This window comes from Somniosus microcephalus, chromosome 3 (assembly GCF_052327205.1).
Source record: "Somniosus microcephalus isolate GS21.2 chromosome 3, FLI_Smic_1.0, whole genome shotgun sequence".
In the NCBI taxonomy this organism is placed as follows: domain Eukaryota; kingdom Metazoa; phylum Chordata; class Chondrichthyes; order Squaliformes; family Somniosidae; genus Somniosus; species Somniosus microcephalus.
This window is the reverse complement of record NC_140989.1, coordinates 273,844,446-273,871,734: the sequence shown is the minus strand read 5'-3', so window position 1 is coordinate 273,871,734 and position 27,289 is coordinate 273,844,446. Positions and strand designations below refer to the sequence as shown.

Below are 27,289 nucleotides of genomic sequence, written 5' to 3'. Positions count from 1 at the left end.
GGCTTCCCAAGCAAAATATGCAACAAGATGTTTACAATATATACAGAGGATGGAACAACCATGTTATTCTATTGATCAATTAAAATTCAGTTAATGGTGAATTTAAGGAGCTACGCCACTGCCATTACAAAGTACCAAAACAGCCATACGACCAAAGCTTTTCATTCTCGTGGCTTATTCTATCAACAACTTTCACTCGTGTGCATCACAGTAAGCAAATATTCCACTGCACAAACCCTATTTTGTTGAACTGTAGTTTTTAAAAAATATATTGTATCATTACAACTTACCAAAATAACTGATGCATGCAAGGCAGTTACATAAATGCTGGGGTTCAGATAATGCCTCAGCTACACACTCAGTTGCAACCAAAGCCCTTTGTTATGTCGACACCTAATATTCAGTGATGGAATTGTACTGGTGAACAACCAATGTGTCCTGAGCCAAATGCAGCCCTTCCTACATTACAGCGTTTCCTACATTACAACAGTAACTGCACTTCAAACAGTACTTCATTGGCTGTAAATCACTTTGGGACGTCCTGAGGTCGTGAAAGGCGCTATATAAATCCAAGTCTTTCTTTCTTTTCTTCTATTGCTGGGATGCAGAACTTTAAACCGCCTCAGACATTCAATCACAATGTGAGAGATGCATCACGAGGGCAATTATTTCCATTCTAGTTCAGCTAAACAACGTGTTTTGATTATTTGCAACATAAACTGGTAGGTTTTGGCCCAGATGTGCTCCCATGTTGAGCAGTAGGGTCTATTGCGCATAATTGGCTCTTGAGTAATGGACCAGCCCAGGGCTAATGGATGAGCATAAAAAAAGCATCACTGTTGGAACATGCCACTGGACCCTGCGACAGAGCAGAGGTCAGATGGACTGTAGAGTAAGAGTTTACATTGATGTCATTGAGAAAGAGATGCCAGAGAAAGGATAATGGACACCAGGGAGTGATAACAAGGCAATAATCTAATTGAGGAACCTGTGATGGTTTGTATTGAGATGCCACTATGAGTAATTAGATACATTTCTGGAGAAAAAGGATTGAGGAATGTGCTGAGATGAGAGTGCAGATAGGTAGGGCTGAGGTATTAAGAAGTGGTGAGCTTGTCAGGCATATTGGCCTTTCCCATTTCTAAAACTTATGGCCCGGATTTTGCGGTGGTAATGACAGCGAACTGTCAGTGTTCACTGCTGTTACCCCTCTGAAACTGACCGTAACTTCAGGATTTAGCCCATGCACATCTAAATGCAGAAATCCTGACGTTGTGGTCAGTCATTTCCTGCTACGCCACAGGTTGAGCTGTGGAACTCCCCATAGCCGGCAATCAGTGAAAACAGCAGAAATGTCGAAAATGTAAGCTTTTCCGATCTAATTGAGCTGTTAAACACTCCATTAAAAGTTAAGCCTTGTTGGAATAGGTGTAACTGGGGTTTTACCGGCTTATTGACTGCTGAACAACCGTTCTGGCCCTGCAAAATGAATTTTATATTTGTGGAATGTCAAATTTCTCCATTATGATAAATTACTAATTTTTTTTAAAGTTTGTTTATGATTTTCAGCTTCTGCCTTAACCCTGTGTATGTCCCAATTTTTATTTTGCTCTCTGTAAAAAATTAAGTGAATTGAATCAGTGCTTTTTATTTCCTGTTTTGCTGTCTGTGAGAATTCTTCAATGTGATTGGCTGCATAGACAGCATGATGATGTCACTGCTGCATCACGGTGGGGATACCCTTTTTGACAGCGCTACAATCAATATAATGTTGAGAAACCTAAAGATTTCGCCAGAGATCGCAAGATCTTTGTGGACAACTTTCTTTGAGGTCAGTGGCGATTGCCGTCGTTTCACCGCTGACCACAATTTCCAGGCCTATGTTCTAATTCCATCAAATTGTTCAGATGGTTTATATATGGTAAATAATGGGTATCTTGGAGTGAGTTATGGGCCAGAATCTAATTGAGGGGTCAGATGTTCAGTTACCTAAGGCCTTAGATTAGACTGCTGCCCAAATTCCTTCCTTGGTAATTTTCTAATTTATGATATGTAGTGTCAATTTTGCACATGCAGGTGGGTAAACGTGATTTGGGGGTGATGCTCTCTTTTAGGTCAGTTTTTGTATCAGTAGTGCCGTGAGTGCAAATATTGAATGTATGATCCTAGTCCTTAATGCAGTGAGGATGTTTATACACAACTGTGGTGTGCCTGCTGTAGGTTTATCAGGAAACATTGTGCTTTAAATTAGCAAGAAATTCTACATCCAGTTTGTATAACAGGTGACAAAATAACAAGTTCGTTATGACTTCTGTTGAGTGGAGATATTTATACCACATTTAGTTATGATAATTACTTTTTCATTGTAGAGTATTGTTTTTTGTTTATTCCATACAGCTGCCACTTTGTCACTGTGGTTTCCACTGTTCTGTTCTCCATACAAGTGCTTTTTAAATAAATGATAATACATTACTGGAGTCGATTGTCTTCTTTTCTCTTACTCTACAGGCAGAAAGTGGGATAGATTTTCCTCTTTGGGCTCCCGACAGATACAAAGGGCTGGATTTTCATTGAGGAGTCGGGTAGGAGGCGGGACTACAACTTTCGGGGTTGTAGTCCCGCCTCCATCGAGTTGTAGCCAACCCATGCGATTTTGACTTGATTGACCTTGTTGAGCCCGCCCAGTGAGCTCAGCAGGCCAATTAGGGGCCACCCGGCAACAGGTGACGTCACAGATTGATATTTCATCTGTCAAGACCTTTTGACAGATGAAATTTCAGCGTTCGACAGCTGTTTGAAGCTGTCAAACACTGACAATCTGTACTCTAGTTAATTCCTTCCTGTCAGGATGATTTAGAGATCTCTCCGGAACAGAAAGCTGAATGCTGGAACTTTAGACAGATCGCAGCCATTCTGCTTTCTGTGCCGGTGAGATGAGGGACTCCCGAGACCGGAAGGAAGAAAGGCTGTAAAGGTATGTAAATGTAAGTACAACTTCTTTAAACACATTACACACACCAAACACACTTACCTTTGCACTCATGCACCCATCACTCACCTGAACACCGGACATCTTGACCCCTCCAAGCCCTTCATCCCGATGGCCCGCCTCACTAACTTGCCGTGGTTTGGAGCCGTCGGAAATCCCACATTTCAACAATGAAAATAGGGATTAGGCTAAAAACTGCCTGTTAACAGGCAGTTAATTGGCACTAATCCCCTTCCCGCCTCGGGGAGGCGGGTCCCAGCGTGGGTCAGGTACCTGCCTCCTTTGAAACTGGCATGGGGGCAGGATGGGTTCGTGCCCCCCCGATTTCGGGATTTTAACCCCCCACACGCCTCCAATCCCGCCTCCACGGCCCAATGAAAATCCTGCCCAACATGTGGGAAGTGCACTGCATCTGCAGAAGGATCCTATGGTTTTCCTGTCCTGGGCACCCTGTTGGCACTCCTGGCCATCAGCACTGGGGCCTTCTAGCTACCCTAAGGGCCACAGATCATCTGGGGGAGGAGGTTAATTTTAAAATATTTCTCGATGGCTCCTCTTTGATCTCCGGGAAGCTCCTGGGATCCCCCACAGATCTTTCATCCCATGGCACGAGCCCTAACACTAACTTTCCTCAGATGTCCTTCTGCTCAGGCGCCTAATGGTTGTGGGATTAAGGCAAGGTGGGAGGCTATGAATGCCCCCTCCCACCTCATGTATATGTTTACACTGGGTCTGCATATAATTCAGACCCAGCACTGCCTATCACACAAAACCTTGGTCAGCGCAGTGGGGCAGAGACCTGATCTAATGGGTTTCCACCCTTTTTCCTCCATGTGTCTTCAAAATATTAAGGGGAACAGATAGGGTAGATGGAGAGAAACTATTTCCACTGGTTGGGGATTCTAAGACTAGGGGGCATTGTCTAAAAATTAGAGCCAGACCTTTCAGGAGTGAAATTAGGAAACACTTCTACACACAAAGGGTGATAGAAGTTTGGAACTCTCTTCTGCAAATGGCAATTGATGCTAGATCAATTATTAATTTTAAATTGGAGATTGATGGCTTTCTGTTAACCAAAGGTATTAAGGGATATGAGCCAAAGGCGGGCATATGGAATTAGGTTGCAGATGAGCCATGATCTCATTGAATAGCGGAGCAGGCTCGAGGGGCTAAATGGCCTACTCCTGTTCCTATGCATCTGGGAAATCAGTGCTCTCCAGGCAAAATAAAGAGGAAAATCCACCCTACTGGACCAAAGAGAATGACACTAATTGACAACTTGCTCACAGAGGTCCCAGGACAGTTGGTGCAGGAAATGGAAATCAAAAAAATAACAATGCAATAGAAGATGCTTTTCGGAGGTTGCGATTGAGCCATTTTAGGAGAAGGTTTACTCATAATCTAACTGTGCTGCACCTGACCTAGAAGTACTCGATGACGATGGCGGGTGTCTGAAATGGGATGTTTTCAGTTTTCTTGCACTGATATCTTTCAATTTGATTAAGCACTAGAAAAGTTCCCAATTTATACCAGCTTTCCACTGCCCAGAGCAATTTTGGAAGAGTACTTATCAACCATGTTGTTTCAACAACCGTGAGGAGGTCAAGCCCAATTAGTGCATTATAAGTGATATGCTACTATAGTATAATCATAGAAACATAGAAGATAGGAGCAGGAGTAGGCCATTCGGCCCCTCGAGCCTGCTCCGCCATTCAATGCGATCATGGCTGATCATCCAAATTCAGTACCCGGTCACTGCTTTCTCCCCATACCCCTTGATCCCTTTAACCTTAAGAAATATATCCAACTCCTTCTTGAATATATTTAATGTATTGGCCTCTACTGCCTTCTGTGGTACAGAATTCCACAGGTTCACCACTCTCTGGGTGAAGAAATTCCTCCTCATTTCTGTCCTAAATGGCCTACCCCTTATCCTTAGACTGTGACCCCTGGTTCTGGACTCCCCGACCATCGGGAACATCCTTCCTGCATCTAGTCTGTCCAATCCTGTCAGAATTTTATAAGTTTCAATGAGATCCCCTCTCATTCTTCTAAACTCCAGCGAGTACAAGCCCAATCAACCCAATCTCTCCTCATATGTCATTCCTGCCATCCCAGATATCAGCCTGGTGAATCTTTGCTGAACTCCTTCCATGGCAAGAACATCCTTCCTCAGAGAAGGTGACCAAAACTGCACACAATACTCAAGGTGTGGTCTCACCAAGGCCCTGTACAACTGCAGCAAGACATCCTTGTTCCTGTACTCAAACCCTCTCGCTACGAAGGCCAACATGCCATTTGCCTTCTTAACCGCCTGCTGCACCTGCATGCTTACCTTCAGCAACTGGTGCACAAGGACACCCAGGTCTCGTTGCACTTCCCCTTCTCCCAATCTATTGCCATTCAGATAATAATCTGCCTTCCTGTTTTTGCCACCAAAGTGGATAACCTCGCATTTATCCATGTTATATTGCATCTGCCATGCTTTTGCCCAATCACCCAACCTGTCCAAATCATCCTGGAGTTTCTCGGCATCCTCCGCACAGCACACACGCTCACCCAGCTTTGTCTCATCTGCAAATTTTGAGATATTACATCTCGTTCCCTTGTCTAGATCATAATATATATTATGAATAGCTGGGGCCCAAGGACCGATCCCTGCGGTACCCCACTAGTCACTGATTGCCACTCTGAAAAAGACCCGTTTATTCCAACTCTTTGCTTTCTGTCTGCCAGCCAGTTCTCTATCCAAGTCAATACCTTGCCCCCAATCCCATGTGCCTTAACTTTACACGCTAATCGCTTACGCGGGACCTTATCAAAAGCCTTCTGAAAGTCCAAATACACCACATTCACTGGTTCTCCCTTATCTATTTTACCAGTTACATCCTCAAAAAATTCCAGTAGATTAGTCAAGCACGATTTACCTTTTGTAAATCCATGTTGAATTTGTCCCATCCTGTCACTGTTTTCCAAGTGCTCTGCTATTACATCTTTTATAATGGACTCTAGCATTTTCCCCACTACCGATGTCAGGCTTACCGGTCTGTAATTCCCTGTTTTCTCTCTACCACCTTTTTTGAATAGTGGGGTAACATTAGCTACCCTCCAATCCATGGGTACTGTTCCAGATTCCATCGAATGCTGGAAGATGATCAGCAAAGCATCAACTATTTCTAGGGCCACTTCCTTAAGTACCCTAGGATGTAGATTATCAGGCCCTGGGGATTTATCGGCCTTCAATCCCATCAATTTCCCGAACACCATTTCCCTATAAATACTGATTTCTTTCAGTTCCTCCCTTTCATTAGACCCTATGTTCCCCGACATCTCTGGGAGGTTATTTGTGTTCTCCTTTGTGAAGACAGAACCAAAATATGTATTTAATTGGTCTGCCATTTCTTTGTTCCCCATTATAAATTCCCCTGATTCTGACTGCAAGGGACCTACGCTTGACTTCATCAATCTTTTTCTCTTCACAATATCTATAAAAGCTTTTACAGTCAGTTTTTATGTTCCCTGCAAGCTTACTCTCATATTCTATTTTCCCTTTCTTAATTAATCCTTTTGTCCTTTTTTGAATCCTAAACTGGTCCCAATCCTCAGGTTTACTGCTTTTTCTGGCCAATTTATATGTCCTCTCCTTGGATCTTATGCTATCCCTAATTTCCCTTGTTAGCCACGGTTGAGTCACCTTTTTTGTTTTATTTTTATGCCAAACTGGGATGAACAAATTCTGTAGTTCATCCATGCGGTCTTTGAATGTTTGCCATTGCCTATCCACCATCAACCCTTTGAGTGACATTAAATCAATCCTACCTAACTCGCACCTCAGACCATCGTAGTTTCCTTCATTTAAATTTAGGACCCTAGTCTCTGAGTCGACTACTTCATTCTCCATCTTAATGAAGAATTCGATCATATTATGATCGCTCTGACCCAAGGGGCCTCGTACAACAAGATTGCTAATTAATCCTTTCTCGTTACATAATACCCAGTCTAAGATGGCCTGATCTCTGGTTGGTTCCTCGACATATTGGTCCAGGAAACCATCCCTTAAACACTCCAGGAATTCCTCCTCCACAGTATTGTTACTAATTTGGTTAGCCCAATCTATATGTAGATTAAAGTCACCCATGGTGACTGCTGAGCCCTTATTGCATGCTTCTATAATTTCCCTTTTAATGCCATCCCCAACCTCCGCATTACTGTTTGGAGGTCTATATACCACTCCCACTAATGTTTTCTGCCCCTTGGTATTTCTCAGTTCTACCCATACAGATTCCACATCATCAGAGCTAATATCCTTCCTTACAATTGTGTTAATCCCTTCTTTAACCAGCAATGCTACCCCACCTCCCTTTCGCCTATCTTTCCTGAATATTGAATACCCCTGGATGTTGAGTTCCCAGCCTTGGCCACCCTGGAGCCATGTTTCCATAATCCCAATCAAATCATATTCGTTTACCTCTATTTGCGCAGCTAATTCATCCACCTTATTACAAATGCTCCTCGCATTAAGACACAAAGCCTTCAGGCTTGTTTTTTTAAAGCCCTTACATAGAAACATAGAAGATAGGAGGAGTAGGCCATTCGGCCCCTCGAGCCTGCTCCACCATTCAATGTGATCATGGCTGATCATCCAAATTCAGTACCCGGTCCCTGCTTTCTCCCCATACCCCTTGATCCCTTTAGCCTTAAGAAATATATCCAACTCCTTCTTGAATATATTTAATGTATTGGCCTCTACTGCCTTCAGTGGTACAGAATTCCACAGGTTCACCACTCTCTGGGTGAAGAAATTCCTCCTAATTTCTGTCCTAAATGGCCTACCCCTTATCCTTAGACTGTGACCCCTGGTTCTGGACTCCCCGACCATCGGGAACATCCTTCCTGCATCTAGTCTGTCCAGTCCTGTCAGAGTTTTATAAGTTTCAATGAGATCTCCTCTCATTCTTCTAAACTCCAGTGAGTACAAGCCCAATCGACCCAATCTCTCCTCATATGTCATTCCTGCCACCCCAGGTATCAGCCTGCTGAATCTTCGCTGAACTCCTTCCATGGCAAGAACATCCTTCCTCAGATAAGGCGACCAGAACTGCACACAATACTCAAGATGTGGCCTCACCAAGGCCCTGTACAACTGCAGCAAGACATCCTTGTTCCTGTACTCAAACCCTCTTGCTACGAAGGCCAACATGCCATTTGCCTTCTTAACCGCCTGCTGCACCTGCATACTTATCTTCAGCGACTGGTGCACAAGGACACCCAGATCTCGTTGCACTCCCCCTTCTCCCATTCTATTGCCATTCAGATAATAATCTGCCTTCCTGTTTTTGCCACCAAAGTGGATAACCTCGCATTTATCCACGTTATATTGCATCTGCCATGCTTTTGCCCAATCACCCAACCTGTCCAAATCATCCTGGAGTTTCTCGGCATCCTCCTCACAGCACACACGCCCACCCAGCTTTGTGTCGTCTGCAAATTTTGAGATATTACATCTAGTTCCCTTGTCTAGATCATTAATATATATTGTGAATAGCTGGGGCCCAAGGACCGATCCCTGCGGTACCCCACTAGTCACTGATTGCCACTCTGAAAAAGACCCATTTATTCCAACTCTTTGCTTTCTGTCTGCCAACCAGTTCTCTATCCAAATCAATACCTTGCCCCCAATCCCATGTGCCTTAACTTTACATGCTAATCTCTTATGCGGGACCATCAAAAGCCTTCTGAAAGTCCAAATACACCACATCCACTGGTTCTCCCTTATCTATTTTACCAGTTACATCCTCAAAAAATTCCAGTCGATTAGTCAAGCACGATTTACCTTTTGTAAATCCATGTTGAATTTGTCCCATCCTGTCACTGTTTTCCAAGTGCTCTGCTATTACATCTTTTATAATGGACTCTAGCATTTTCCCCACTACCGATGTCAGGCTTACCGGTCTGTAATTCCCCTGTTTTCTCCCTACCACCTTTTTTGAATTATTATTTACTGTGGCCATGTTTAATTTAAACCGTTGATTACTCTGACTGCCACTTTTGTTTTTCTCCTTCCTGTCTTTTGCTTTTATCCTCGTTTCCCTTTCCTCTGTCCCCTTGCTCAGGTTCCCAACCCCCTGCCATTTTAGTTTAAACCCTCCCCCAGAGCACTAGCAAACACTCCCCCTAGGACATCGGTCCCGGCCCTGCCCAGGTGCAAACCGTGCGGTTTGAACTGGTCCCACCTCCCCCTGAACCGGTTACAATGTCCCAGGAATTTGAATCCCTCCCCCTTGCACCATTCCTCTAGCCACGTATTCATCTGAAATATCCTTCTATTTCTACTCTGACTAGCACGTGGCACTGGTAGCAATCCTGAGATTACGATCTTTGAGGTCCTATTTTTAAATTTACCTCCTAACTCCCTATATTCCGCTTTTAGGACCTCATCCCCTCATCCCGCTTTTTACCAATATTGTTGGTACCTATATGTACCATGACAACTGGCTGTTCACCCTCCCCTTCCAAGATGTTCTGCAGCCGCTCTGAGACATCCTTGACCCTTGCACCAGGGAGGCAACACACCATCCTGGAGTCTCGTTTGCGGCCGCAGAAACGCCTATCTATTCCCCTTACAATAGAATCCCCTATTACTATAGCTCTCCCCCTCTTTTTCCTCCCGTCCTGTGCAGCAAAGCCACCCCTGGTGCCAGGAAGTTGGCTGCTGCTGCCTTCCTCTGGTAAGCCATCCCCCCCAACAGTACTCAAAGCGGTGTATCTGTTTAAGAGGGGGAGGTCCACAGGGGACCCCTGCACTACTTGCCTGTGCCTAGTACTCTGTCTGTTGGTCACCCATTCCCTTTCTGCCTGTCCAACCTTTGCCTGCCGTGTGACCAACTGATCAAACGTGCTATTCACGATCTCCTCAGCCTCGCGAATGGTCCAGTATGAATCCAATCGCAGCTCCAGCGCCGCAATGCGGTCTGCCAGTAGCTGCAGCTGGACACACTTCCTGCACACATAGTTGTCAGGGACACAGGAAGTGTCCCTGAGTTCCCACATAGCGCAGGGGGAGCATACAACGGGGTCGGGCTCTCCTGCCATGACTTACCCTTTAATTAATTGCAATTAAATTAAATCAAATGAATCCCACCAATTACACTACCTTTAAATAGTATATTTAAGGGCCCTGGTTTATAAACAGTCCCCGCTACACCACAGAGACTTTAGAAACTATAAACCACAGAGTTAAAGTTTATAAAGAGAGAAATACTCACCAACCAATCACTTACCTGCTTTCTGGTGACGTCACACTTCGATTACTTTTTACTTCTTTCCCTCTGAGATGGGAGATTGGTACGCTCTGAGGCCTACTTGGTCTCTGGGGCCTTTTGTACTGCCGCCGCTCTGCAATTCCCGCCGAGATTTCGCCTGCTGACGCTCTGAGGCCTACCTGGTGTCTGGAGCCTTTTGTACTGCCGCCACTCCGCGATTCCCGCCGAGATTTCACCCGCTGACGCTCTCAGATGCGGACCCACCAATGTTCTATGGCCCCACTACCCCCACTTCAGAACAACTTCCCCCTACTAAATCAGTATGAATTTTTCAATTTCCTAAATTAATCATCTCCTCAATCTGCGTATACCCTGCACCAAAAAAATTCAAATCACTCCAATAAATCTAAAGTTATAGCTGTTAATGAAATCAACACATCAAACTTCAGCAGTGGCTCTTTAAGAGACTACTTCTACCTTGATCAGAAAGCATAGAGATGCAACACATGCAATCGCCAATGTAACAGAGCACAATAAAAGATGAAACACTGGGAAGACCAAAGACATTGTCTTCAACCCCTGCCACAAACTCTGTACCCTTAGCACCAATTCCATCCCCAGCTAGTCTCAGACTGTATACAGCTTGTGTCCTATTTGATCCCAAGCTGAGCTTCTGATCCCATATTTTCCCTATCACAAAGACCGCCTAATTGCACCTCCATAACATAACCCATCTCCATTCCTATCTCAACCCATCTGCTGCTTAAGCCCTCATCTATGCCTTTGTCACCTCTACTCCAATTATCTACTACTCCTTTTCCCTCCGTAAACTTCTAAGCTAATCCAAAACTCTGCTGTCTGGAACATATCTCACTTCCCTATCAACCCTGTCCTTGCTGACCTACATTGGCTCCTGGTCCTCTAACCTACAACTTAAAATTCTCATTCTCATGTTTAAATCGCATCGTAGCCTCACCCCTCCCTATCTCTGCAACCCCCACCCCAAATCTCTGTGGCTGCTTATGCATCTCCCGCTCTCTTCACCCCATCATTGACATCCGTGCCTTCAGCCATCTAGGCCCCACGCTCAGGATTCCCTCCCTAACCCCCTCTCTCTTAAGGCCCTCCTTAAAACCCACCTCTTTGGCCAAGCTTTCGGTTACCCCTCCTAACATCTCCTTCTTTGGCCGCCATCCATTTTTTGTGTATGCTCCTAGCCCTGATACTCCTTACTTGCATATATGAACTGTTTTTGACCCAATCCTCTTGGATAGAATCATAGAATGGTTACAACATACTAGGAGGTCATTCAGCCCATTGAGCCCGTGCCAGCTCTCTGCAAGAGCATCTGAGCTAGTCCCACTCCCCTGCCCTTTCCCCGTAGCACTGCAAATGTTTTTCTTTCAGGTACTTATCTAACTCCCTTTTGAAAGCATGATTGAGTCTGCCTCCACCACCCTTGCAGGCAGTGCATTCCAGATCCTAACCACTCGCTGTGCAAAAAAGTTTTTTCTTATGTCGCCTTTGGTTCTTTTGCCAATCACCTTAAATCTGTGTCCTCTGGTTCTCGACCCCCTCTGCCAATGGGAACAGTTTCTCTCTATCTACTCTGTTCAAACCCCTCATGATTTTGAACACCTCCATCAAATCTCCTCTCAATCTTCTCTGCTCCAAGGAGAACAACCCCAGCTTCTCCAGTCTATCCACGTAACTGAAGACCCTCATCCCTGGAATCATTCTCGTAAATCTTTTCTGCACCCTCTCTAAGGCCTTCACATCCTTCCTAAAGTGCGGTGCCCAGAATAGGACACAATACTCCAGTTGAGGCCGAACCAGTGTTTTATACAGCTTCATCATAATTTCCACGCTTTTGTACTCTATCCCTCTATTCATGAAGTCCAGGATCCTGCAATCTTTTTAAACTGCTTTCTCAACCTGCCCTGCTACCTTCAATGATTTGTGCACATATACCCCTAGGTATCTCTGTTCATGCACCCCCTTTAGGACTGTACCCTTTAGTTTATATTTCCTCTCCTCACTCTTTCTGCCAACATGTATGACTTCGCATTTTTCTGCGTTAAATTTCATCTGCCAAGTGTCTGCCCATTCTGCCAGCCTATGTCCTCTTGAAGTCTATCACTGTCTTCCTCATTGTTCACTATACTACCAAGTTTTGTGCCATCTGCAAATTTTGAAATTGTGCCCTGTACACCCACATCCAAGTCATTAATATACATCAAGAAAAGCAGTGGTCCTAGAACCGACCCCTGGGAACACCACTGTATACCATCCTCCAGTCTGAAAAACAACCGTTCACCACTACTCTCTGTTTCCTGTCACTTAGCCAAGTTCGTATCCATGCTGCCACTGTCCCTTTTATTCCATGGGCTTCAACTTTGCTGGCAAGCCTATTATGTGGCACTTTGTCGAACGCCTTTTGGAAATCCATGTACGCCACATTTACCACATTGCCCTCATCGACCCTCTCTGTTACTGCATCAAAAAACTCGATCAAGTTCATTAAACATGATTTGCCTTTAACAAATCTGTGCTGGCTTTCCATAATTAATTCACACTTATCCAAGTGACTGTTAATTTTGTCCTGGATTATTGTTTCTAAAAGTTTCCCCACTACCAAGGCCTATAGTAGCTGGGTTTATCTTTACACCTTTTTTTGAATAAGGGTGTAATATTTGCAATTCTCCAGTCCTCTGGCACCAGCCCCATTTCTAAGGAGGATTGGAAGATTATGGCCAGTCCCTCTGCAATTTCTTCCTTCACTTCCCTCAGCATCCTAGGATGCATCTCATCCGGTCCTGGACACATATCTACTTTCAGTACAACCAGCTTTTCTAATACCTCGTCTTTATCAATTTTTATCCGATCCAATATTTCCTTCACGATGTCTATGGCAGTATCTTCTTCCTTGGTGAAGACAGATGCAAAGTACTCATTTAGTACCTCAGCCATACCCTCTGCCTCCATGCATAGGTCTCCTTTTTGGTCCCTAATCGGCCCCACCCCTCCTCTTACTATCTGTTTACTATTTATATGCCTATAGAAGACCTTTGGATTCCCTTTTATGTTAGCTGCCAATCGATTCTCATACTCTCTCTTTGCCCATCTTATTTCCTTTTTCACGTCTCCTCTGAACTTTCTATATTTAGCCTGATTCTCAGATGTATTTGTAACCTGACATCTGTCATGCGCGCTCTTTTTCTGCTTCATCTTACTCTCTATCTCTTTTGTCATCCAGGGAACTCTGACTTTAGTTGCCCTACCTTTCCCCCTAGTGGGAATGTACCTCGACTGTACCCGAACTATTTCCTCTTTACCGTTTTGCCCGTCAATTTTTGATTCCAGTTTACCCGGGCCAGATGCATTCTCATCCCACTGAAATTGGCCTTCCTCCAATTAAGTATTTTTACTCTAGATTGCTCCCTGTCCTTTTCCATAGTTAATCTAAACCTTATGATACTGTAATAAGTCTCATCATCATCAAGAACTACTCATGAAATAACGCTGGACGGCCAGCTGGTGGCGCCGTCCAAGGAGTATAAATACTCAGAGAAGTGAAAAAGGAAATAAGATGGGCAAAGAGAGAGTGTGAGAATAGATTGGCAGCTAACATAAAAGGGAATCCAAAGGTCTTCTATAGGCATATAAATAGTAAACAGGTAGTAAGAGGAGGGGTGGGGCTGATTAGGGACCAAAAAGGGGACCTATGCATGGAGGCAGAGGGTATGGCCGAGGTACTAAATGAGTATTTTGCATCTGTCTTCACCAAGGAAGAAGATACTGCCATAGACATAGTGAAGGAAATATTGGATCGGATAAAAATTGATAAAGACGAGGTATTAGAAAAGCTGGTTGTACTGAAAGTAGATATGTGTCCAGGACCGGATGAGATGCATCCTAGGATGCTGAGGGAAGTGAAGGAAGAAATTGCAGAGGGACTGGCCATAATCTTCCAATCCTCCTTAGAAATGGGGCTGGTGCCAGAGGACTGGAGAATTGCAAATGTTACACCCTTATTCAAAAAAAGGTGTAAGCATAAACCCAGCAACTATAGGCCTTGGTAGTGAAGTACAACTAGACCTCCATGTTCTGAAACAAGTTGATTAAAGCCTTGCTTTATGCTCAAACCAAGTGCGTAGTGAGTTTTATTACGTCAATTTAATCAACTTGATATCGACTCCACGCTTTGGGTGATTTCGGGAACAGCCAGCTACGACTCGAACCGTAGAAGGGAACTCAGACAAGTAATCGATCCATCATGGAGAAACTACTCGGACCCGCCCGTCTCGACCTGGACCCGAATTCACTTACAGCTGCTAAGGTATGGAAACACTGGTATCGTACCTTCAGCAACTTCTTTGAGGAGTGTGGTGAGAATGTTCCTAACAAGTTACGAATGCTTGCTAATTATGTATCCCCTCATGTGTTTGATTATATCGAAGACTGTGTAGACTATGATGCCGCTATCCAAATACTACAGCAGCTATATGTCAAGTCCCCAAATGAAATTTTCGCTCGGCATCTACTGGCCACAACTCGACAACAACCCGGGGAATCACTTGACGAATTCCTTCAGAAACTTCGCAGGCTCAGCAAGGATTGTAATCTTAAAGCTGTTACAGCTGAGCAGTACCAGGAGGAGTTAATTCGTGATTCCTTTATTAATGAGATTGCATCTCCCTTCATAAGTCAGCGTCTGTTGGAGAATAAAACCCTCAAGTTACAGGCTGCCTATGACCAGGCATGTTCTCTGGACTTAGCAAAGAGGAATGCAGACACCTATCTTTCACCATGTGCATAATAATAATAATAATAATTCAACTTTATTGTCATTGTACAATGCACAAGTACATGAACAACGAAATGTGATCTTGCAAGCTCCCATGAGTCCAGTACAAATAACATTAACATTAAACGTAAATAGCACGGTCCTGGGAGAAGCAAAGCCACTGCGTCTGTGCGCGCCGCCATTCCATTTCCACCATTCCTCCTGTCCGACAATCTTCAGCCCAATGCCCGGGCCTGCTCACCAGCCGCCCCTCCCGGGGCTCCTTCCGTGACCTTCTGCACCTGGTCTTCCCTGATGGTCACCCCTCCAGGTACTAACCAGGCCTGGCTCTGCTTAGCTTCCAAGCCTTGCCAGTGACCCTGTCCCTAGTCCCAGGAACATGGGCTGCTGCTATCACTTTTAGTGACTCCTTTGATAGGCCTCGGGCGGAAGCCCTCACTGATGACGACTCCAACCTGGCTGATGACAACCCTACCCTAGAAACCTACACTGATGACGACCCCGCCCTCGCGGCATCTTGGCAATCTGGAAGGAAGTGTTTCTTCTGTGGAGGTGCATTCCATTATAGGAAATTTTGTCCTGCTCGTAACGCAACCTGCAATCATTGCAGCAAGAAAGGTCACTTTTCTAAGGTATGCCAGTCAAGAGCCGCTGTTAGTAAGAAAGGCCACTTTTCTAAGGTATACCGGTCGAGAGCTCCTGTTAGTTTTGCAGCTACTATCTATAAAAATGCTCCTCCCCCAACAGCCACTACTAAGGTTACAGCTGCAATCTATAAAACTGCTCCTCCCCCAAGAAACACTACGAAGGTTACAGCTGTCAAGGGTAAAACTGCCCCTCCTCCCATCACAGCTGTTTTTCCCCAAAGTCTGTCTCATGCAGCCACGAAAGTTTCGGTAAATGGACACATTTTGAGTGCACTAATCGACTCATGCAGCTCTGACAGCTTCATTAGCAAGCGGGCTGTCAGTAAGTTAAAACTGCGTATTTACCCCTCGGACAGGGAAATTGCAATGGCTCTGACGACACTGACCACCAATTCTTCCGGCTTTTGTCTTGTCGACCTTATTCTCAATGGCCGCACTTATTTCTCCACCCGGCTTGGGGGTGCTCAAGAACCTATGCAGTGATGTGCTCCTGGGACAGGATTTCCAGAAACAACACAAAAGACTCACTTTCGAGTTTGGAGGGTCAAAGCCGGACCTTACTATTTCCAAAGCACCGTTTTGTGCGCTTTCGGCGGCTTCGCTCGACGAGCCCTCCTGGTTTGCCAATCTTTCCCCCCCGATGTAAGCCCATAGTCACTAAATCACGACATTTCAGCCAAGATGATCGATCCTTTATCGAGGCAGAAATCTCTCGCCTTCTAGCTGACGGCATCATTGAGCCATGTTCATCTTCCTGGCGGGCTCAAGTCGTTGTTGTCAAAATCCTCTGAAGCAACACAAGAAACATCTTTGTGTCGGTTACTCGCAAACTATTAACCAGTATACCGACCTGGATGCCTATCCACTACCACGCATCGATGACATGGTCAATAAACTTGCTAACTACAAGGTATTTTCAACCTTTGATTTAAAGAGCGCATATCATCAAGTGCCGTTAAAGGACTCTGACAAGAAGTATACGGCCTTTGAGGCCAATGGTCGGCTTTACCAGTTTTGTCGCCTTCCATTTGGGGTCACCAATGAGGTGTCCGTCTTTCAACGGGCAATGGATAGCCTAGTCAAACAGGAGAACTTAATGGACACTTTTCCATATCTGGATAATATCACCATTGCTGGTCATGGCCAGAAGGAGCATGATGCCAACCTCCAGAAATTTTTTGACATTCTCCGTCGTCGCAACTTAACCTTAAATGAGTCCAAATCTGTGAAATCAGTACCATCAGTCAACATCCTTGGCTACTGGATCCCGAGCGACTTCGTCCACTTCAGGAGCTCCATCCCCCTACGAATCTCGGCTCTCTTCGTCGGGCACTCAGCATGTTCGCCTATTATGCGAAATGGATACCCCACTTCTCCGACAAGATCCAGCCCCTGCTTCACGCTAAGTCATTTCCATTGGAGGCAACGGCTATTTCAGCTTTCAACCTCCTCAAGCGACAACTGGAAAAAGCCACGCTTCGTTCCATTGATGAAAATCTTCCTTTCGTGGTCGAGTGCGATGCATCGGACGTGGTGATCTCTGCTACCTTGAATCAAGGTGGTCGACCCGTTGCATTTCTGTCCAGAACTTTGCAGGGTAGCGAGCTCCATTATCCTCCTGTCGAGAAGGAGGCTACGGCCATCATCGAAGCGGTATGTAAATTGAGTCATTTTCTCGCTCGTCGCCATTTCACACTTATAACCGATCAGTGCTCCATGGCCATTATGCTGGATAACCGGAAACGCACTAAGATCAAGAATAACAAAATACAACTCTGGAGGATGGAATTGGCTGCCTTTGGATACACCATACATTATCGACCTGGCAAAGAGAATGTGGCCCCAGATACCCTCACGCGGGCATTCTGCTCTTCTATGTCAACTTCGACTCTTGCGGATCTTCATACTGACTTATGCCATCCTGGCGTTACCCGTATGTTGCACTTTGTGCGATCTAAAAATCTCCCATTTTCGACGGAAGATGTGAAAAGAACGTGCTTCTCCTGTAGAATTTGTGCGGAATTAAAACCACAATTCTTCCGTCCATCGGATGGCTCGCTCATACACACTATGCAGCCACTCAGCATTGACTTTAAAGGGCCATTGCCTTCCTCAATGCAAAACACCTACTTACTGACTATGGTGGACGAATATTCACGCTTTCCCTTTGCTTTCCCCTGTCCCAATATGCTTACTTCCACAGTGATCAAATGCCTTGATCAAGTCTTTTCCCTTTGCGGTACGGCCAATTTCATCCACTCTGATTGGGGTCCCTCCTTCATGTCAAGTGAACTCAAAAGTTCTCTCTCCCAACGGGGAATCGCCACAAGTAAAACAACACCGTACCATCCCATCGGTAACGGACAGTTTGAGAGATACAACGCTATCATTTGGAACGCTGTTCGTCTTGCGCTGAGGTCACGCAACCTACCAGACCAGCAGTGGGAAACTATGCTCCCTGACGTGTTGCATTCCATCAGGTCTCTCCTTTCTACATCTACCAATGTCACACCTCACGAGCGATTCTTCAGCTTCCAGCGTCGCTCCACCCATGGGACGTCTCTACCGTCATGGTTGGCAGCTCCCGGCCCCGTGCTGCTCCGAAGATTCGTCCGATCGTCTAAAAACGATCCTCTCGTCGACAAGGTAGAAGTCACGGATGTCAATACCACGTACGCGCACGTGAGGTACCCTGATGGCTGGGAGTCCACCATTTCGCTCCAGGACCTGGCTCCCTGTCCAGCCGGTTCCACGGACCCAACTGATAGAGGGACGCACGGGGATGATGCCGACACTCTGCGCTCCCCCAAAGATGACGCCCTACCTGGGGCATCGAGAGATCTGCCAGCTGCCCCACCGGATCCACTCGGGAGCCGAGTGCTCCCCGTGGGATGGCCACCCGAGGCCAGGACGCCGGTCAATCCCTGGCTATCAAACAGGATTGTAGTGTATGTAACCGTTCCACCTTTAAGAGAACTATTTTAAGAGTTGCACTACTTTATCTTGGCTGCTGTATACTGTAATACCGGTGGTGACCACACCGGTATATAAGTGCTGTGTAATGATTTATTGGGCAGTTCCGCCCTGACCTTCAACCAGTAAAGACCGGTTAAAGTTTACTCTTGTGGTCTGTGTAGTAATTCTCAATATAACACACAGACTTAACAGTGGCGACGAGTACGATCTTACCCTGCGGCAGAGATACATCCAAGGCAGTTTAACGGGCGTCGAGAGGAGGCACCCGCCCTCATCATTCTGCTGAGAGAAGACTCGGGTCTGCAGAGCACAGGAAGAATTCTGACACGAAGCCTTCCATCAGCAACAGGCAGTGATCATCCCTTCTATCACGGTGGTGGGTAAGCCGATCAGTGACGAGCAGCAAGTCGGCCACGTTGACTGTGAAGTAGGGGAGGGAAAAACGGAGGATATAAGGGCGGAGAACTCGACCACGGCCGGGGAAAAGAGCCAGACAGAAGTCGGGGCCAGAGGCGCCGAGACTGGGACAGCGTAAGGCACGGGAGCCGCGGTGAATGCAAACGCAGCCGGTGCGAAAGAGCGGGCTGCAAGCGGGCTGGGAGACGCAACAGCGTCGAGAGAGAGCTCGACCGCGACCGGTGAAAAAGGCCGGGCAGCTACCGAGGCCGCGAGGCGCAGCGACCGGGTCAGCGTAAGGCGCGGGAGAAAATAAAACAAAAAAACCGTGGAGAACTCAGCCGCAGCCGGGGGAAAGGACTGGACTGCAGGAAGGGCTGGGAGGCGCGATTTGAAAACCGCTGGGGGAGGGCGAACGCAGCAATACGGCAATCGCCATTACAGCCAGCGGGGGAGAAAGGCAAACGCGGGAAGCCGCCATTTTCGGAGGCGGTGGAGGAAGACAAGCGCGGGAAACCGCCATTTTGTAAAAAAAATAATAATTCTTTTGTCTCTCAAGAAGGTTGCGAAGATGCCTAAGCGTGGTAACATCAACGATTTCGATCCCGATGTTGAAGATTGGGCCACGTATGTAGAACGCATAGAGATATATTGTAAGGCAAATAAAATATCAGATGAAGATAAAGCACTAACCTTACTAAATTCAATGGGTGCAAAGACATACGGGCTATTGAAGCATCTTCTATCACCAGCTAAACTGGCGGATCAGACTTTCGCTAAAATTGTGGCTGTCCTGAAAAATCATTTGAACCCCACACCGCTGATGTTAGCGGAACGATTTAAATTTTATGCGAAAACGCAACTGAAAGAGGAAAGCAACGCGGGGTATTTAATTGAACTGCGCAAGCTAGCGAAATACTGCCAGTTTGGGGAAAGCCTGACAGAGGCACTGAGAGACAAATTCGTGTGTGGATTGTCGAAAGAAGGAACACAAAAGCGGTTGCTTGAAGAGAATGATCTTACACTTGATAAGGCTGTCTCTATTGCAACATCGCACGAAGCCGCAGCGAGAGGCACTGCGGAAATGCAGCTGAAGGCAGCGGTACTCAGCGTAGATCAAATGGCTTCGGGTACAATGAAATGTTATCGTTGTGGGAAGACAACACACGATCAGAACCAATGCTGGTTTAAAAACCAGGAATGTAGAAAATGTGGCAAGCTTGGTCACATAGCTAAAGTATGCCGGTCAGGAAAGAAGACCAGCAACAAAAAGTCACCGCAGGGAAAGTGCAGAAAAGGTACATAAGGTGGCTGAGAAGAGTTCGGATGAACAGAATTCGGATTCAGACTCCAACAGCAAGGAACTAGGTAGTCTGAGAATTCACAATGTAAGGAAGCTGACCGACAAACTATCTGGGTCACACTGCAGACAGCAGGAGTCCAAATGAAGATGGAATTGGACACCGGATCGGCGTTGACGGTCATGAATAAGCAAGATTACAAAAGGTTATTCAAACATATTCCCCTACGGGATACGAAGATAGTATTGCAGACATACACGGGGCAAAGAGTATACCCCATCGGGAAGATAAAAGTCAAGGTGGTACACAAGGGCAAAGAACACCAAGGAATGGACTTATATGTACTACCTGAGGGAGGTCCACCACTTCTGGGACGGGAGTGGATCAGGAAAATAAATATGGACTGGCACTCCCTAAACGCAATAACGGTAGATTCCGAGAAAAAAGATGTCAAACCTGAACGATTGTCCAGAATATTGGATGAGGCTAAAGAGGTGTTCCAACAGGGACTGGGAACACTGAGAGGAATTAAGGCAAAAATCAATATTGCAGAACATGCAACCCCAAAATTTTTCAAAGCCAGACCGGTACCTTATGCGATACGACCTGCTGTGGAAGCTGAGCTGGAAGGGCTAGAACGTTCAGGAGTACTGTCTAAGGTGGACTGGAGTGAGTGGGCCACGCCCATTGTTCCCGTCATGAAGCGTTCATCGAGTAACAAGCCAGGGGAACCGGGGAAGGTCCGCATCTGTGGAGACTTCAAGATCACGGTTAATCCGGTGCTTCACACGGTGCAATATCCGCTTCCGCGGATTGAGGATATCTTTGCTTCATTGTCTGGCGGGAAACGCTTCACCAAGATAGACCTGGCGCAAGCGTACTTACAGATGGAAGTTGAGGAAGAGTCGCGCCAGTATCTCACAATCAACATGCACAGAGGCTTGTATCGATATAATAGACTGGTTTTTGGAGTGGCTTCGGCTCCAGCAATTTGGCAGAGGGCCATGGAGCAGGTATTACAGGGAATTCCAAGCACTCAATGTTACTTGGACGATATCCTGATTACAGGAGATGACGATGAGGAACACCTTGCTAATTTGAAACTGGTGCTCACCAGGTTGAAGGAATATGGCCTTCGAGTTAATCGCCAGAAATGTGAGTTCTTTCAGAAACGGATCTCGTACTGTGGTCATATCATTGACCAGGAGGGGCTGCACAAGTCACCTGACAAGATCGAAGCTGTTGTGAAGGCTCCCGCTCCGGAAAATGTATCTCAGTTGAGGTCGTTCCTAGGGTTGATTAACTATTACCATAAGTTTCTGCCAAATCTATCCACGGTGCTGCATCCGCTGAATGCTCTTTTGCAGAAAGAAGTACCATGGAAGTGGAGCGAGGACTGTAAGAAGGCCTTTCGCAAAAACAAGGCATTGATCACCTCAGAGGAAGTGTTCACAGATCACAGATCACAGAAACCCCACAATGCAGATAGAGGCCATTTCGGCCCATCGAGCCTGCACCGACGCGTATCCCACCCGATCCCCGTAACCCCTACACCAACACATGTCTCACCCTATCCCCACGTATTTAATCCCCCTAACACTAAGGGTCAATTTATCATAGCCAATCAACCTAACCGCACATCTTTGGACTGTGGGAGGAAACCGGAGCACCCGGAGGAAACCCACGCAAACACGGGGAGAATGTGTAAACTCCACACAGACAGTCACCCAAGGCCAGATTCGAACCCGGGTCCCTGGCGCTGTGAGGCAACAGTGTTAACCACTATGCCACCGTGCTGCCACTTGGCTCACTTCAACCCAACGCTACCTATTCGTTTAGCTTGTGATGCTTCTCCTTATGGTATTGGAGCAGTACTCTCACACAAGTTGCCAAATGGCTCGGAAAGGCCAGTCGCATTTGCATCCAGATCATTGACCTCCGCTGAGCGCAACTATGCTCAGATAGATAGGGAGGCTCTCAGCCTGGTGTGGGGAGTAAAGAAGTTTAATCATTACCTGCAGGGCCAGAAGTTTACACTGCTGACAGACCACCAGCCGTTGGTATCCATATTCAACCCTAAAAAGGGCGTTTCCATTATGACAGCGCAAAGGCTACAGAGGTGGTCCCTTTTCCTACCGTTGCCAACGGCAGAAGAGGCGCCTACAGTGGACCCAGTGGAGATGTTCCACTCAACCATAGTGGAATGTCTACCAGTAACAAATTCTACGATCGAAAAGGAAACAAGAAATGACCCGACTCTCTCACGAGTCTACGATTTAACGGTGAAGGGATGGCCAGCACATGGCAAACTACTGTTGCCAGCATTCTCGCAAAGAAGAGAACAGCTGTCAGTGTGCTGAGGAACTTTGATGTGTGGATCCAGAGTGGTGATTCCACCCAAACTCCAGCATAAAGTGCTAAAGGAGCTTCACGAGGGGCATCTGGGTGGAGTGAAAATGAAGAATCTAGCCAGAGCGTTTGTGTGGTGGCCAGGTATCGATGGAGACATCGAAGAAATGACCAAGAGCTGTTTAGGATGCCAGAAGGTCCAAAACGCCCCACCACAAGCCCCTCTACATCCATGGGAGTGGCCCTCATCTCCATGGCAAAGGGTACATATCGACTTTGCTGGTCCATTTATGGACTCAATGTTCTTAATCGCGGTGGATGCACACTCCAAGTGGCCGGAGGTAATAAAGATGTCCTCCACCACCACGGAAAAAACCATCACAGTATTAAGGACCATATTTGCCAGGAATGGGCTGCCGGAACAGATCTGTTCTGATAATGGACCGCAATTTGTGTCCAAAGAATTCAGGAAGTTCTTAAAAAACAATGGGGTTAAGCACTACACGTCCGCCCCATACCATCCCGCCACCAATGGATTAGCTGAAAGGTTTGTCCAGACCTTCAAGGAGGCCATAAAGGCCATGGGTAATGAAGACATAAATCTACAACATAAGGTAGATAACTTCTTGTTGGCGTACAGGAATGCAACACATGTGGTTACAAACCAAACTCCCGCCATGATGTTTTTCAATAGAAGACTAAGATGTCGGCTGGATTTGATCAAGCCAAACATCAGAAGGGACGTAGAGAACCGGCAATTTCAAGGCATGAATGAAAGGCCAACTAGAACCTTCCAGATAGGTCAACAAGTTTTGGCCCGGGACTACCGTACCGAGAAATGGCAGCCTGGAACTATTTGCACACGACTAGGACCGCTGATGTATACCGTGGACATTGGTGAAAGCATAATAAGGCACCATGTTGACCAGATCATAGGGTCATCCGAAAAGGGACAACCTACTCCACAACTCTATACGTCTAGTGATGAAGCAGAGATACCCATAGTATCTGCCTCCGATCCGGCGATACTGGAATCAGATGAACCCGACACTGGCCTTCAAGCCGAATCGACCTTGCCAAAAGAACCTACTACACCACCGAAAACTACTACACCACCGAGGCGTTATCCGGACCGAGTCAGGAAGCCTCCAGAGAGACTGAATCTGTGAACTGTTTTTACATGAAGTTGTGTATATATGTTATGATGTTATGTTTAATGGGGAATATATACGGTTAAGCTAAAAAGGGAGGATTGTAGTGTATGTAACCGTTCCACCTTTAAGAGAACTATTTTAAGAGTTGCACTACTTTATCTTGGCTGCTGTATACTGTAATACCGGTGGTGACCACACCGGTATATAAGTGCTGTGTAATGATTTATTGGGCAGTTCCGCCCTGACCTTCAACCAGTAAAGACCTGTTAAAGTTTACTCTTGTGGTCTGTGTAGTAATTCTCATTATAACACACAGACTTAACAAGGATGAAGCCAGTTCTGCGCCTGTGGGGACCCGCACCCGGAGTCACGATCTCCCCAGCCTCCCTCGGGTCGATCCACCGGTACGGATCAAGCGGCCCAGGGACAAAGACACGGCCCAGGGAGACGTGCCTTCTAGCCATAAACAAAAATCTAAAAGACTGCAGCTATTCGTGGTCCGCCTAATCCGTTAAGAGGAAGTCGTCGGACTTCCAAATCATTTAGGCAGGAAGAATGTTATAAATCTCATCATCATCAAGAACTACTCATGAAATAACGCTGGACGGCCAGCTAGTGGCGCCGTCCAAGGAGTATAAATACTCGGGCGTGGGCCCAGCTTGCCAGGGACATTTTGTAAGACAAGGAACTAGTGAAGTACAACTAGACCTCCATGTTCTGAAACAAGTTGATTAAAGCCTTGCTTTATGCTCAAACCAAGTGTGTAGTGAGTTTTATTACGTCAGATACTATGATCACTGCTCCCTAAATGTTCACTTACTGACACTTGCTCCAGTTGACCTACCTCATTCCCCAGAACCCGATCCAGCAATGCCTCTTTCCTCGTTGATCAAGAAAGTTCTCCTGAACACATTTCAGAAATTCTTCCCCCTCCCTGCCCTTTACACTATTACTATCCCAGTCTATATAAGGATAATTGAAGTCCCCCATTATTACTACTCTATAGTTCTTGCTTCTCTCTGTAATTTTTCTGAAAATTTGCTCCTCCATATTTTTGCCATTAGTTGGTGGCCTATAAAATACACCTAGTAGTGTAATGGCACCTCTATTATTTTCTTAACTCTAGCTATATAGATTCTGTCCTTGACCCGTCCAGGACATCCTCACTCTCCAGCACTGTAACATTCTCCTTAACCAATACAGCCATACCTCCAACTATCTTTCGTTCCCTATCTTTCCTGAACACCCTGTATCCAGGAATATTTAATACCCAATCCTGCCCTTTTTTGAGCCAGGTGTCCGTCATTGCCACATCATCATATTCCCATGTGGCTATTTGTGCCTACAGCTCACCAACCTTGTTTACCATGCTTCGTGCGTTCACATACATATACTGTAAACCTATCTTAGACCATCCGGTGTTATATCTTAGTCTGATCTCACCTAATGCCGTACTATTTCTTACTTTAGTGCTATCCATCTGTCCCAATTCTTTGAGCACTTTATTTCCCCTTTCTAACGCTACATCCTGATGCCCATCCCCGTCAACTTAGTTTATACCCTCCCCAACAGCACTAGACTTCCCCGCGAGGATAATGGTACCGGCACTGTTAAGATGCAACCCGTCCGACCTGTACAGGTCCCACCTCCCCCAGAACCGGCCCCAATGCCCCAGGAATCTGAAGTCCTGCCTCTTGCACAATCTCTCCAGCCACACATTCATCTGCTCTATCCTCCTATAGAGGCACCGAGAGTAGTCCAGAGATTACTACCTTTGAGGTCTTGCTTTTTAATCTCTTTCCTAGCTCCCTAAAATCTGCCTGCAGGACCTCATCCCTCTTTCTACCTATGTCATTGGTACCAATATGGACCACGACCTCTGGCTGTTCACCCTGCCCCCTCAGAATGTTCTGCAGCCACTCAGTGACATCCTTAACCCTGGCACCAGGGAGGCAACATACCATCCTGGAGTCACGTCTGCGGCCGCAGAAACGCCTGTCTGCTCCTCTAACTATTGAATCCACTACCACTATTACGTTCCCTATCTTCCTCTCCCCCTCTGTACGGCTGAGCCACCTGTGATGCCGTAGACTTGGCTCCATCTAGGCCCCATGCTCAGGATTCCCTCCCTAACCCTCTCTCTCTTTAAGGCCCTCCTTAAAACCCACCTCTTTGGCCAAATTTCGGATAACCCTCCTAACATCTCTTTCTTTGGCTCGGCATCCATTTTTTGTGTGTGCTCCTAGCCCTGACACTCCTACTTGCATATATGAACTGTTTTTGACCCAATCCTCTTGGATGTGTCCTAATGTAATGATGGGATATTAAAACTGTATCAGGTTGACGCCATGCTTTCTGCTTGTTCGGGAAGGAGGAGGTTATGTTCCCTCCATCCTACTTACCTGAACAAGGTAGGCAAGGATTTCTCAAACGCTGTCAGTTTTATGCTGCCAATCTAGATCAAAAGAAAGACTTCCATTTTATATAGTGCCCCTTACAACCACAGGTCATCCCAAAGAGCTTTACAGCCAATGAAGTACTTTTGAAGTGTACTTTATAATGTAGGAAATGCAGCAGCCAATTTTAACACAGCAAGCTCCCACAAACAGCAATGTGATAATGACCAGATAATGTTTTAGTAGTGTTGATTGACCTTTTCTTGCAAAAATGCGCAAATGGTCTCTGCTTCTCTTTTCTTCCTGGATGTGAATAAGTCAATGTGCCATTCCATCAGCCTGCACAAAAACAGAGGTTTAGAAATGCAGCCAGAAACTGCTGGAGGCTCGCACCCAGCCCATTACTGCCAACCAGCCCACCAGCTCTTGTGCGCGGCTCATTAAAAGAAAAACTTACATTTATATAGCACCTTTCATGACCAGATATCCCAAAGCACTTTACAGCCATGAAGTACTTTTTGAAGTGTAGTCACTGTTGTAATGTAGGAAACGTGGCAGCCAATTTGCACACTGCAAGCTCCCACAAACAGCAATGTGATAATGACCAGATAATATTTTTTTAGTGATGCTGATTGAGGGATAAATATTTGCCAGGAATAACTCCCCTGCTCTTCTTCGAAATAGTGCCATGGCATATTTTTCGCCCACCTGAGAACAAACGGGGGCCTCGATTTAATGTCCCCATCCGAAACAACAGCACCTATGAAAGTGTAGCACTCCCTCGACACTGCACTGGAGTGTCAGCCTAGATTATTATGCTCACCTCTGGTGGAGTGGGACTTGAACCCACAACCTTCTGATTCAGAAACGAGTGTGCTACTCACTGAGCCACAGCTAACACACCTTGCCAGCTGGCGCCCTCTGAAGCTCGCGCCCGGCCATTACCGCCAGCTCGCACCTGTCTATATGTCCCAACGCCACGCGCCGTCAAACCGAGAGGTTTGCGTTAGCC

The 27,289-nt window shown here is 46.1% G+C and overlaps 1 long non-coding RNA gene across 1 annotated transcript in view; it reads right to left on the bottom strand.

Moving 5' to 3' along the window:
- LOC147121963 (uncharacterized) overlaps window positions 1-27,191 on the bottom strand; it is a 31,352-nt gene extending 4,161 nt beyond the window's left edge. Inside the window, exon 1 of the long non-coding RNA XR_015077653.1 lies at window positions 27,101-27,191. This is a non-coding gene — a long non-coding RNA (uncharacterized LOC147121963). The remainder of the gene's footprint in view (window positions 1-27,100) is intronic.
- Window positions 27,192-27,289: the final 98 nt, after the last annotated feature.